The 14,267-nt window shown below is 48.0% G+C and overlaps 2 long non-coding RNA genes across 2 annotated transcripts in view; one reads left to right on the forward strand and one right to left on the reverse strand.

Moving 5' to 3' along the window:
• Positions 1 to 9,009, reverse strand: part of LOC147999743 (uncharacterized) — a 36,042-nt gene extending 27,033 nt beyond the window's left edge. The window contains exons 1-2 of the long non-coding RNA XR_015642905.1: positions 8,920 to 9,009; positions 8,570 to 8,611 (exon numbers count right to left, since the gene is read on the reverse strand). This is a non-coding gene — a long non-coding RNA (uncharacterized LOC147999743). The remainder of the gene's footprint in view (positions 1 to 8,569; positions 8,612 to 8,919) is intronic.
• A 484-nt stretch (positions 9,010 to 9,493) lies between these two features.
• Positions 9,494 to 12,812, forward strand: LOC147999744 (uncharacterized). Its single transcript, XR_015642919.1, has 3 exons — positions 9,494 to 9,926; positions 11,098 to 11,239; positions 12,570 to 12,812. It is a non-coding gene; the product is annotated as an uncharacterized LOC147999744 (long non-coding RNA).
• Positions 12,813 to 14,267: the final 1,455 nt, after the last annotated feature.

The raw sequence follows: 14,267 nt of genomic DNA on the forward strand, positions 1-14,267 counted from the left end.
CCCTGCTTGCCCTAATTTGGCTCTTAGAATTGTCCGATGACATGAGTCTCCTTGTAACTGATGAGAAAAGGTTCAAGGGACTGGCTCAAAGGAGACAGAACTAGATATTGATGGTGGCTTTGAAAGAGGCACAAGAGGCACTTGAGGGACACTGAGCAGGCTGGCTCAGTTTTCAATGGTGTGCAGTGAGCCAAATGGTCTAGCCTCATACAAGGCATAATAGGAAAGCCATATAGGCCTCTGACAAAGGCCTGTAGCAAAGATGGGAGGCCTAGGCCTCTTTTCCCATCCCTTGACCAAAGGACTTCCAGGTTCCTTGCCCATCACCCATCGGTGCTCTCCTGCCCACAGCCTTTTGTCTAGTTCATAGGCTCTTGCCCAGAAGCACACTTCAGATCCAAATCTTTCCTTAACGGCCACGGAGTCTGGTAACAGTGGACCAGGGTGGGCACAGGCTTCAGCAACTGTAGTTGATATTCTAAAGACCACAGCTCTAGTCCATGATTCTCCTTCTTAATCACAGCTTCGAGTCTGTCCTTTGCCTGGCCTGAAATTAAATGGCGAGATGGCTCAGTTGGTAAGGTCACTTGCCACCAAGCCTGACAACCCTGGTTTGAGCCCTGCCACCCACACCATGGAAGAGGGGAGCTGGCTCCTCACCTCAACATACACTTCGCGGCACGTGCCCGTGTATGTATGTATCTGCACACATACATACACATAAAATTAACGTGAGGGGGAAAAAAAGACTGTCATTTTGGCATTCACAACCCTCTAAGGTCTGGTCCCCAAATTTCTCAGCCCTACCTCAGTTTTCAGTTACCTTGCACCGTTAGTTCTGGAGTTCTCAGAGGCAAAGAATTAACTTCGTTTTGCTCCTCGCCACATAAGGGGTCCGAACACCAACTTGGGAGTTAGGGCAGCTGGTGCTTGAAGCCTACTCCTACATTGAGTCTCAGCATCCCTGCCCATGAGGTGGCGTCCCCACCTCTACTTTGTCTGATACCATGACAAGCCCTGCCTTCTGGGAAGGTATCACAGGTACCTGTCTCACTTCCACAAATAACACGCCTTACTTCAAGCCCTCTCTATGCAGGGGGTTCCTGGAAACCATCAGCAAGGGTCTTGCCAGTATTACCAACATGGCCAGAGAGGTTATGTCTCCGCCGACGGTGAAAGGAGCCAACTGGAGCCAGATTAGACTATATTAAAGGCAGGTTTATTGGGAAACTGCTCTCAGGTGGGCGAGTTCACTGGCCCCCAAGGATCAAAGCCAGGGAAGTCACCATGGAGAAAGGGGGCATACAGGAGGGAGAGATTTAAGAGAGAAGGGGGCACTCACTCAGAGGAGAGAGACCAAAATGTCTGGATTATATAGGGAGGAGCCTCTGGGGGAAGGGCAGCCTAGCCCCTGGGCCGGAAAGTTCAGGGTTGGGGGCAGGGTGTCTCAGATAGGGACTGAGGGATGCTGGGAGAACCTGGAGGCCAGGTCTGCTTTGATATGTAAAATATGCCCCTTAGTCCCTTGTCCCCGGGATGGGAAACCAAACACTACCTTACTGCCAAACCTTTGCCGTATCTCCCGAGCTAAAAGTCCAGGTTCCCAAGGGCATGCTCCCAGATTTTGGGCTTGGTGCTGAGCTCAAGTGTGTATGTCTTGAACGAATATAGTATTGAAGAGAATCTTCCAGCACTGCACTCAGGGTGGGGACAAGTGTGATACTATTCTATGAATCCAAAAGGACTTGGAAGTAACTCTCGCTCCCCAGAGTGTATGACAGATTGTGATAGGTAGAGAAGCCACGGTCCTACGGGGACAGTGACTCAGAGGAGGGGGTGCCTCGCTCTGGCAGCTCCCCATCCAGGAATTGAACGGACTACAGGGTGTCTACCACGACCTTAGCTTTGGCATCCTATGGCCACCATCCTCTCCATGTCAGCGCCAGTTACGAAAGGTGACAATGAGGGCTTCTTTCAAAGATGAGGAAACAAGGTCAAGTGATGGTCCAAGCACAAGTGGGATTTGAACCCAAGGCTGCCTTGCCAGTGCACGTTCTCCGGACCACCCACACTTACTGCATTGGCTGGGCCATCGTCCCCCAGGCCTTTCCAAGGATCTGTTAAACTTATTTTCAGCACCCGTTTTTGGCCAGCAGGACCCTCAGTGGAAGGGCCAGGCCGGCTCAGGGTTTGTTTCCAAACCACTTTGGGCTGGGTGCTGCCAGCACCAGGTCCTGTCTCTGAAGGAGGTTGAAACTCAGGGCAAGTGGAAACTTCCCCCAGCCGTGGCGTTCAGAGATGGAATTTTTTTTCTCTTTCCCTTCTGATGTTGAAATACCAGCAGGGTGGCGGCCGAGGCAGAGCTCCTCGGGGCTTCATGATTTATTCAACAGGTGGCTTTTTGCTGTTGAACATGCATTGCAGGAATTTGTTGTAGTCGGAAGTGGAGACTCGAGGAAACCCATGGGCTCTTATCTCCCGCCCCTCAACTTCACCCAGAAGCGAACAATGGCAATCTCTGGAGGAAAATGAGATTTGCTCTCCCACCCCAGGCCGGGTGCTTGATTGCCAAAGAGATAGTGTCCCAGCAGGAAACAATTAACTGCCATTGTGTTACTAAGGCTGGAGCCAGGGGGAGGTGAGGATTGGGTGGGCGATTTGCAAGTTTATTAGCCCCCTCCTGCTCTTTTCCACACAAATGTACACTAATCCCCTTGGGCCTAGGGTTGGCTAAGCCAATAGTAAGGTCAAACTGATTGTTTGATTCCTTCCTTCCGGTTAGGTTAGCTTGAACTCTGGCTTCAGCCCTTACTATTTGGGTGGCAGTTTGTCCGTCCATACTTCAAACGCCTGTTTATCCATAAACGGGCATAGCGCCCGATACTTCACGCGTCTGCCTTTGCAAGTGTTTGGTACCTGGCCTGACACATATAAGGAATGCCTAAGATGTAGGCTATCACCGTTACCACTGCTGGTGTGTCAGACACCACTGTGCCAGGTGTCAGATATGATCTAGCTTCTAGCACCAGCAGACCAGGCAGGAGAACCACGTCTACATATGCTGCCGTGACAAAATACCCGTGAAAGTGATTTGTAAGCGACAGAAATATACTCAGCTCTGGAGAGGAGGCTTAAAATCCAAACCCACAGAGGTTCAGCTTCCAAGACGGTACCTTGAGCGATGTGCTCTCAGAGGGGGCGGAATCAGTGGGAACCAAAGGGCAAAATGCTGTGTGAGGCCTCATTTATAAATGGTTTAGGGCTGGGGATTTAGCTCAGTGGTAGAGCGCTTACCTAGGAAGCGCGAGGCCCTGAGTTCGGTCCCTAGCTCCGGAAAAAAAAAAAAAAAAAAAAAAAGGTTTAATCCCACTCTTGAGGAAGGAGCCTTCGAGACCCAGCCATAAAGCCCCATCTACTATGCTGGAGATTTAAGTTTGAGCATGATTTCTGGAAGGGGTGAAACGTTAAATCATCAGTTACAACAAGCACGGCGAGTGACATAGGGAAATCCTAGTGCTGGGACTCCGCACAGGGTCCTGGGGAAGCCATGTCTGCTCCATTCACTCTCTGTGTTTCATAAGGAAAGCGTTCGTGCTTTCTCAGATGCATAGACCCTAGTACAGAGGGACAAGGCCACCTCCACGTGGCTACCCAGCTGCAGATGGCCCTTGCTCCATTTCTTTTCTTTCTTTTTTTTTTTAAAGATTTATTTTATGTATATGAGTACAATAGCTGTCTTCAGACACACCAGAAGAGGGCATCGGATGGTTGTGAGCCACCATGTGGTTGCTGGGAATTGAACTCAGGACCACTGGGAGAGCAGTCGGTGCTCTTAACCACTGAGCCATCTCTCCAGCCCCGCTCCATTTCACTTGACTAGAGGATGCCCGTGGGAACCAAGGAGGCCACAGGCAGGGAGACTATTAGCGATGATGTAGGTGAGAAAAGATGGATCCTGGATTGTTAACACGTGGGATTCTGACCTGTTTTAACAGAGGTGGTTTTGAGTGGGTCATACTCTGGACATATCTGAATACCATATAATTCTTCGGTATAATTTTGCTGCAAAGCCAGGCGTATGTTGGGAAATAGAGAAGCCGAGAATGAATAAGCAGGAGGTTTTCATTCATATTTTGAGACATTGTCTCCTCATGTCGTTCTGGCTGGCCTGGAACTCACCACTACTCACCTGCTTCCAAGTGCTGGGATTAAGGGCATTTGCCGCCATGACTGGCTTTACAAAAAAAATCTTGAGTTCAGCATGGTGGTGTACACCTTTAATTCCAGCACAAGAGAGGCAGAGGCAGGAGGCAGAGGCAGGTGGATCTCTGTGAGTTCCAGGTCAGCCAGGGGTACAGAGAGTGAGGGAGAGAGAGAAAGAGAGGGAGAGGGAAGAGGGAAGAGAGAAAGAGAAAGAGAAATAGAAAGAGAAAGAGAGAGACACAGACAGACAGACAGACAGCAGACAGACAGACAGACAGACAGACAGACACACACACACACACACACACACACACACACACAGAATGTCTGGATAATGTCTGGATTGCACAGGGAGGAGCCTCTGGGAGAAGGGCAGCCCAGTCCTTGGGCTGGTAAATTCAGGGTTGGAGGCAGGGTATGCCAGGTAGGGACCAACTGAGGGATGCTGGGAGAACCTGGAGGCCAGGTCTACTTTGTTTTTTTGTTTTTTTTTTTGTTTTTTTTCCGGAGCTGAGGACCGAACCCAGGGCCTTGAGCTTGCTAGGCAAGCACTCTACCACTGAGCTAAATCCCCAACCCCCAGGTCTACTTTGATATGTAAAAATATTTACCTCAGTCCCTTATCCCAGGGTCTGAAACCAAACAATGTGTTTGGGTGTTTTGCCTGCATGGATGTCAGTGTACTACATGCATGCAGTACCTGCAGAGGCCAGAGGGGGCATTAGATCTCCAGGGCCTGTTGTTATAGGCGGTTATAAGACATCATGTAGGTACTGGGAATCAAATCCAGGTCCTCTGGGAGAGGAACTAGTGTTCTTAACTGGAGTCATCTCTCCAGCCCCAGACTGGATTGTTTAAAAAACAACAAACAAACAAAACTCATTTCAAGAATAAATTAACAGGCTGGAGAATGCTATGTATTTGTCCATCCCACATTTTGGGGCCAGGGTCTCTCACTTTGCAGCCCTGGCTAGCTTTGAATTGGGAATCCTCCAGGCTCTTTGCCTAACCCTAGGTTCCAGAGAGAGAGGCCCTGTGCTTTGTGACCTTCTCACATTGTGTTTACACTTTAAACCTTGTTTTGGCAGCTTTGACCTAAAGACAGCAGTTTCAATTCCCCTAGAGCTCTGCCGGGGTCAAGGGGAAGCTTCCTGCCTTGACCTTTCAGTCCAGCTCCCCTTGACCCCTCCCCACCCCAGGCATTTCTTTGTCTGTAGATCACTGTCCTGGTGGTTCCTGGGGGTGGGGGATGTGTGAAGCCTCCCGTCCTGTCAAAGGAAGCAGGGAGCTGAAGCACTGTCATTAGGAAGCAGAACAGCACCTAAAGATCTCTATCTGGGCCATCTGTCTGGTGCTTCCCAGGAGTCTGCAGTCCCTTCCTGCCCTGGCTTCTGCCCTGGAGGGAAGATTTTTTCCCCCAGTCCTGAGAAACCCTGGGCTTGTTGCTTCAGTTCACCCAGCCATATGTGTTAGATGGGCCATTCATACAGATTTGTCATTGAACACCTTTTATGGGGTGTGCATGTGTGTGTGTGTGTCTGTATGTGTGTGTGTGTGTGTGCGCGTGTGTGTGTGTGTTCCTGTATGGTATGATTGATTCACAGGAGACCTGTTGGACAAGACCATTTCTTTATGAGAAGGTTCGGATCTCAAACTTTCTTTCCTTCTTTCTCCCTCCTTCCCAACTTTCCATCTTTCCTCTCATAGTACTGGGGAACTAACCAGGGATTCCCACATGCTATGCAAAGAACCCAAACTTCACACTTCCTTCAGGATTTCAGTTCAAACATCACTTTCTCAGAGTCGCCCTCTCTGATCGCCACTTAAGACTAGTCTCTCTATCCTGTAGCTTAATTTGATTTCTTTGTACCAACTTCTGGTCTAAAAGTTGTCCCGAACATCTCTCTCTTAATTTCTTTTTTTTAAATCATGTGTATAGATGTGCACATTTGGGCAGGTACCCTCAAAGGTCAGAAGAGGATATCTGATCCCTTAGAATCATAGTTACAGAGGACTGAGACACACCTGACGTGGGAGGCTGGAACAGAAAGAACTTGGGTCCTCTGCAAAAGCAATATGTGTGGTCAACTTCGAGCCATCTCTCCAGTCCCCATGCATTTCTTATTCAGTTCTCATCTGCTTTCTTCCCTCAACACCATACGGCCTATCTAAAATGGTCTCTTCCACCCCATGGTCTCCGAAGCCTGGGTTGTGACTAGGGCCTTAGCTAACGCTGAGTGACCAGCTGTGAGCCGCAGTCTTGGGGAATACTCAGTCCCTACCCAAGTCCTTTGATCTGTGCTTGTGTTTCCAGTGTCCTTTTGTAGATAGTGGGATTCCTGTCATCATTCTTTATTAGCAGGTAGTGGGGACTCAGGGTTGACCCTTCAGCCCAACTTTAGTACAAGATCGAGGTGATAGATCTTTGGTAATCCTGTGCCAGGAGAATAAGCCATCTGGTCCCTCATTTTCCCTAAGGAGTTTCCCATATGGCCGCAGGCGTCCTAGGTTTCTGTCCAGGCTGTGTGCTCTGGCTAGGGAACATCAGAGACAGCAGGGGGACCACTGCAAACTGTCTCAGTAGGCGGCCCTGGTTGGCCCTTCTTAGGATGACAGTCATTCAGCTCTCGCTCTCTCTCTTCTTAGTCAACCCAGAGATGTACCCGCTCACAAAGCTAAGGGATGCCTGGAATCCCAGCACCCAAAGGCTAGAGGAAGAAAGATAGATCAGGAGTTCAAGGGTAGCTACTGCTATGTGAGACCTTATTTTAAAATAAATAAACAAGAAAAATCTCTTTTTTTAAAATTTATTTATTTATACGAGTACACTGTCCCTTTCTTTAGACACACCAGAAGAGGGCATCAGATCTCAGTACAGATGGTTGTGAGCCACCATGTGGTTGCTAGGAATTGAACTTAGGACCTCTGGAAGAGCAGTCAGTGCTCTTAACCACTGAGCCATCTCACCAGCCTAAGAAGAATCTTTAAAGGAAAGGAGGAAGAAAGGAAGGAAGAAAAGAAAGGAAGGAAGAAAGAAAGAAAGCCAGCCAACTTGTCCTACAATATGAAGGCCCACAGGGTGTTTTCAAAGCTTACAAGAGCAGTTTGGGTGACCTTGGGAGGAGTAGCAACTCTCCCTTGGCCTTGAAAGAAGATATCTTAGAGAGCAGGGGATGCTCCCAATGAAAGATGCTGCTGGCCTCACTGCCACGTTGCAGGTGACCATTATTTACAAGACGATCTTATTCAAGCCACTGAAATGAGGGGAGGCAGGATGGAGACTGGATGTAACAAACGATCTATTTATATCTATATCCCAGACCTCGGAGGGAAAATTCCCGTACTTAGCCATTCCTAGATGGCCTGTGACACCGGGTATTTAAAGTAACAATGGGTTGAATTCTTGTTCACATTTTTGGCAGAGCTCCAGTCTGAAAGTCCGCAAGAGAAAGACTGTGTAGCTTTGGGGGGCGGGGACTGTTTCTAATTTGGGATCTATTTAAGATCTCACTCCCTTCCCCCTTCTTCCTGGAATTACAAAGAAAATAAAAATTTGACTTTAGAGACAACATTCCCTTGTGATCAACTTTGGAAGATTTGGGACATGTAGCTCTTTGTCCTTTCCACTCCATGTTCGAGGGAAATGGTGTTATTTTAAAGAAAGAACAGTATATAGTTTGAAAAGCCCAAACGTCACTCTTTAATTCTTTAGACTCAAAGGCGGAAATAACCACTACCAATGGGAACAGCCTAGTAGCCAAGTTCTGAATACTTTGTGACAGCTGTCTAGAGGCGGACATGGCTCTGTGCACAATCACTGACCCACTTACGACACATTTGCAGGGAGACACTCAGAAAGAGCTGGAAATGACGACCGATTCCTTATTCAGTTGAGAAGATAGTCCAGTGACTTTTCCCATAACTGTATTCTAGTATGGCTGACATAGATAACACGCTGTGCACATTTAATAGATAGTGCTCTATGAAATACGGTAATTGCCTCTTTGTTTGTTTTTGAGACAAGGCATTATTTAACCCTGCCTGGCCTTGGATATGTGGTGGAGGTTGACCTTGAACTCCTGGTCCTCCTATCTTAACTTTCAAAATGCTGGGATTATAGGCAATTGGCTCTTCCCATTCCTAGGCTATTTCTAAACTCTGGCTTTGTAAGGAAACAGATCGTGGGTGAGGTGGCTCTGCAGAGAGGCGCTTGTGGGCAACCCTGCTGATCCTCGGGGCCCCTCCTGGTGGAAGGAGAGGAGACTCCTACAGTTGTTCTCTGAGTGGACAAGCGCCCTAGCATGCTCACATATTCACACTTGCTATATAGACCAGACTGGCTTCAAACGCACATAGATTTACCTACCTCTGCATCTCAAGTGCTGGATGAAGGCGTGCGCTGTCATACCTGGACCCAAAAAATTGAAAGTAGAGAATGTACCAGTTTTATCAATTAGGATGACTCTGGTTCCAAGTGACAAAATTCAGCTCAAAATGGCTGAACTTACACAAAAGATTTATTCCCTTGTATACCTAGGCGTCTCTAGGTTTAATGACTAATGAACTGGCTAACGTTGGTTTAGTTTAAAGCCCAAGGTTCTTTTTCTTTTCTCTTTTTTCTTTCTTTTTTCTTACCCAGGTCAGCCTCTATCTTCACACCAGCTCTTTCATAGCACTAAGGCTACAATCTTACTTTTACAAGAACAGAGCACTTACGTGGTTTCTTCTGTGTGTCAAGAAGAATCTTTGGGCGGGGGATCTCAAGCGCAGCAGTAGAACTCTTGCCCCAAGTTAGCCAGTAGACTTCCTCTCCCACTCCATTGGCCAGTATGATGTCACGTGTCCATTTGTGAGCCAATCATTAGTAAGACACACAGGTCCCATAGGATTTGGCTAGACTTTCCCATTCTCCAACGAATTGTGGATTACCCCCACCCCCACCCCACCCCCCCACCTCCCGGGCTGATGCCCTGTGAGTGGAACAATCTTGGGTAGCAAACGAAAACTAGGGATGGGTGCCAGCTAAGTTGTTTGCCAAGATAATTATGAGAGGGAAAATGTGGAAGCCCCACTCCTGCCTGAACAATTGTTGGTGATTAATGGTTGGCAGGGTGGAGTGGGGGATTCATCTTCCTCAGTGGTACAGCCAATGATAACCACCTATGGTCGGGCAAATAACTCTAATTAAGCTCTGGGTCACACACAAAAGAAAGATATGAAAATAGGAGACGGACTTGTTGAAAAGCAGGGATCTAGCCAGAGAGGAAGGAGGATGAGAAACGGGAAAGGGAGGGTGACAAACTGACTAAATTTCATTACACAGATGTATGAAGCTGTTCAACTTAATTGGAGGTAACCAAGGAGCCAGAAAATCTATAGAACTGTGGAGAAGGTAGTGCATGAAACCTCCCTTGTAGAGAGGAAGACAGTAAATGACATGTGCGTGAATTGGATTAGCACCCGGAAGGAAAGGCCCGGGCTTCGGTGAGGTGAAAGCTGCGAGGCAGGTTAACTGAGCCAGGCCACAGATGTGTGGGACGTTGGGAGAAGAGGGGAACGCTGTTCCCAGGAGCAAGAGCTGGTGTCAGGCAGAGGCAGAGAGCACTCCAGCAGGTTGGACTGGCACAGTCAGGTTGCAAAAGACGGACAACCGAACAGTGCAGTGTCTTTCAGATGTTGACAAGGAGCCTGTCTTCTACATTAAGTTCAATGAAGCTTAAAAGGTCTGTCGTTTTATTCTAAAATCCCTTTTTATTTTGAACAAAAAATTTAAGGCTTAAGAATGTTTTTATTTGGGGTTGGGGATTTAGCTCAGTGGTAGAGCGCTTGCCTAGGAAGTGCAAGGCCCTGGGTTCGGTCCCCAGCTCCAAAAAAAAAAAAAAAAAAAAAAAAAGAATGTTTTTATTTTTATCTTATGTGATAGGCATTTTGCCTGCATACATGTCTATGCACCGTGTGGGTACAGTGCCTGCAGAGGCCAGAAGATCCCCTGGAAATGAGTTAACATCCTGCTGTGAGCTGATGTGTGGGTGCTGAGACTCGAACCCAGACAGATGAGCCATCTCCGCAGTTTCTATTTTGAAATAATTTTATATTTAAAAAAAATTGCAAAAGCTGTAGGAAACCCCCTGTTTTCTTTACCCTCTTCTCCAGTTTCCGTACCTAACTACTTCCGGTTCTTGGAACCGGAAACAAACTACAGCACAGGCCTCGTTTGCCTTTAGCCACCTCCTTCCACTTCAGCTCTTTCCCCAGCCACGGCTCCTCTCAGTCCCGTTAGGATCTGCTCAGGACACCGCTTTACCATCATGTCTCCCCCACTCCCTGACTTCTGTCTTTCCTTGGTTTTCAGAACCATCACTCTCGAATAGCAGAATATTAGAATATTCTAATATTCTAATAAAATATTCAGGTATTTTGCTTACATGTATATCTGTGCACCACATGCATGCTTAGTACTTGTGGAAGCCAGAAGAGGACATTAGATCTATTAGAGCTGGAGGTACAGATGGTTGTGAGTCATCGGTGGGTGCTGAGAATTGAACCTAGGTTCTCCTAAAGAGCAGCCACTGCTCCTAACCACTGGGCCATCTGTTTAGCACAGTTGTTTTTTGTTGGTTTGGTTCGGTTTGGTTTGAGAAAGCGTCTTTCTATGTAGCCCAGGCTGTCATGAAACTCATTAGATCAGGCTGGCCTCAAACTCAGATGTCCCTGCCCCCCAGGTTTAAAGGTGTGTGCTGACCCATGTTTCTTTAAAGTATAAATAGGATATGGTGGGCAGCTATATTTTCAAATTCTTAACTAGTTAGTAAGTTGGGTTTGGGGTGGTGGCGGGGGGTGGGTTGGGGGTCACAACAGAGTTTCTCTGTGTAATCCTGGCTTCTCACTTTGTAGACTAGGCTGACTTCCAACTCAGAGATCCACCTGTCTCTGCCTCCTGAATGCTGGATTTAAAGGCATGAGACATGGTACCTGGCTGAGCTTTTATTATTAATGTATGCCTTGAGAGATGTCAAGTCATGGCCCACGTGTAAAGGTAAGAGGACAATGCTGTGGGGTCAGTTCTCTCTACCATCTATATGTGGGTCCTGGGAATTGAACTCAGGTTGTCGGACTTGCACACAGCCAGTGCCTCTACCTACTGAGCCTTCTCAGGCTCTGGCAGCTTCATTTCCCTGGTGGGGAAATTTTCCGTTTTGCAATCATTACTGTTCAGAGATCATCCAAAGCTGGGCATGGTGGTACACTCCTGTCATTCAGCACTTGAGAGAAAGAGTCAGGAAGATCAGGACTTTGAATCCAGCCTGGGCTATAGAAAAAACCCAAACCAAGACCATTTGATTCTTTATAATGTTGGAAAAACAAAAACAAACGAACAACTATGCACGGAGCGTGGTCACGGACTTTCTCCAACTACATTTAGTTCACTTGGTAAGCCTGTCCGGAGCAAATGTGCTCTGCTTGCTCTCATAGTTCTAGTGTAACTGGAGGGATCCCTTCAGTGGGAACTGAAGCTGCAGACAGTGTGGTGTTAGCAACTCAGGTGAAACAGACATGCAGTCCGTGTGAAGGAAAAGCAGGACCGATGACCATGAATACAGTACGGGTTTGGTGCAGTGTCCCATGCCCCCACCACAACGTGCTAATGCAGACTCGGAGACTCGCTCAGCAATACCATCATGTTCACCAAGAGCCCTTTCCCCCACACAGCTCTGCTAGCTGCTCTGATGTAAGAAGACATCCTGTCAGGTGGCAGTTGCCCACTTGAAGTCTCTTTACTTATCTGTGGTTGGAAAAAGGAACGGCTGCTTTTATTTTATTTTATTTTTTGGTTCTTTTTTTCGGAGCTGGGGACCAAACCCAGGGCCTTGTGCCTCCTAGGCAAGCGCCCTACCACTGAGCTAAATCCCTAACCCCTGCTTTTATTTTAAATAGCTTACTTTGCCTGGAAGGCTGAGGCAATAGGAATTTTTTTCACTGTGAAGTGAGGAACTTGAGGCTTTCACTCATGCAGCTATCTTTACCCTGGCAGAAAGCTTTGAAGGGCAGATGGCAGAGGTGACAGAGAAGTTGGCATCTGCGGCAAGGCTGGCTTTAGGGGACTCCCCTCAGCTGCCACAGAGTGAACGGAATACTCACCTGTCAGCTACCTAGCCACTTACGCATGTGTGACGCTTTCTTTTTCTTCCCTGGTTTTTCCAGACAGGGTTTCTCTGTGTAGTCCTGGCTGTCCTGGAACTAGCTCTGAGGACCAGGCTGGCCTCAAACTCAGAGATCTGCCTGCTTCTGCCTCCCAAGTGCTGGGGCTAAAGGCATGAATCACACCCCTCTTTATTTCTTTTAATTTTTCTCTATCATGTATCTAGGTATATTGCCTGGATGTCTGTCTGGTAGCACATGCCTATCTAGTACCTGAAGAGGGCACTGGGTTTCCCGGGACTGGAGTTATGATTGGTGGTAAGCTGCCCATCTACTGGAAACTGATCTTGAATTCTCTCAGGAGCAGCCTGTGCTCTTAACCACTGAAGATCTCCTGGGTTAAAAAAATCTCAGGTCTACCATTTCTCAGCGGTGGGCCCGGGGTCTGTAAGTAAATTCACCTGTCTGAATCTTGATTTTTCTGTCAAACGAGACCAATTATAGCTTCATTTAGTTTCAAGATGGTAAACAGTAATGTCCCATCCGTGCTCCCAGGTGGTGCTTGCTCCCTGTATCCCATAAGGACGCTTGGCCTGTTACCCTGGTACTCGGTAGCAGTCTCCAGGCTTTCCCGATAGTCATCCCAGTCTGAACCTCTCTGGAACTCTTTGCTGTGTGGCTGCCTGGCTCTTCCATGCAGAGCCCTAAGTTAGCTCCTGAGAGTCTTCAGGTCCAGCAGAGAGGATGGGAAGAGCTGCGCCGGGAGGGGAGAGGAGCGCTGCTCCCAGCTCGCAGCAGTTACTGTTAGCACACGTGTGGGCATAGGAAGTAGAGCCCAGGGAGTTTTTCAGTCATCTCCTGCTTAATGCATCCAGATGCATCCATAATTAGCCCTTGCCTCTGGCCTCCGGGCCCAGGTGGGCTCCAGAAGGCCCGCGCTGCCGCCAGACGAGAGGCCTTAAAGAACACCGGGCAGACAATTGGAATGCCATTTATCCGTGCGAAACACAATAAAACCCTGAGCTCTCTTCCTGTCTCAGAGACCCATAAATTATGAAAATTATACCTGCCTCGGGCCATGGACATATTGTTTTATTAAAGTTCCGATGAATAAACTTCAGGTCTCTTAAAAATGTCCTCCCAGCTTTCATCTGGCAGCACCTCCAGTGTGGGGCAGGCTGCCTGGGTCTTTCTGGGGGTTCAAGCTTTGGAAAGCTGGATCCACTTCAAGCTATTAGTTACCTAGGCTGGGTAGAGCTGAGTGCACTGGGGGTTCTAAGGGGGGGAAGGCTGCAGAGGTGCAGGGATAGCATTCTACTTATTCAGAGTTGCCCCAACCAAGCCAAGCCCTTTGAGGTGGGGGCAGTGCTAGAAACTGAACTCAGGCCCTTGCACTTGCTGCGTAAGTACTCAGCACTGAGCTACAGCCCGAGGCCCAGCCCATTCCTTCTTAGAAAAAGGGCGCTAGTACGCAGTTGGTCATGGACAGGAAGGAAGAGGTTGATAGAGCGTCTCTTTGGCTTTTATGTTTGGTCCCTGGGAAACTTCAAGCTTCTCCATGCAGTACTTCCCCAAGTCCAGCTACTGAACCCTCAATTTACATTTTTACATTCTGTATGTGCAGTAATAACCCCCCCAACCTCCATTTCTGCATCTCTAAAGCAAACAGGAAATGGTATCATTGAGCAGATACTGACCTCTGGGGTCACCCCAAAGCCATCAGTAACTGGGAACTACGGAGGTACAAGGCCATACAAGAAAGACCTAGGTGGCAGCTGCAGATCTCCCTTTTGTTCTTGGCTTCCTCCTTTTCCCTAAGGTTGTTGGGTGAGTAGATCTTCACACATGCAACTCAAGAGGGGTTTTTAGTTATTATCCTCTAAAACCCCCAGAATCAAAATGTAAACCCAACCAATCAACCTGTG

This window comes from Rattus norvegicus, chromosome 18 (genome assembly GCF_021556685.1).
Source record: "Rattus norvegicus strain SHRSP/BbbUtx chromosome 18, alternate assembly SHRSP_T2T, whole genome shotgun sequence".
NCBI classification, from domain to species: Eukaryota; Metazoa; Chordata; class Mammalia; order Rodentia; family Muridae; genus Rattus; species Rattus norvegicus.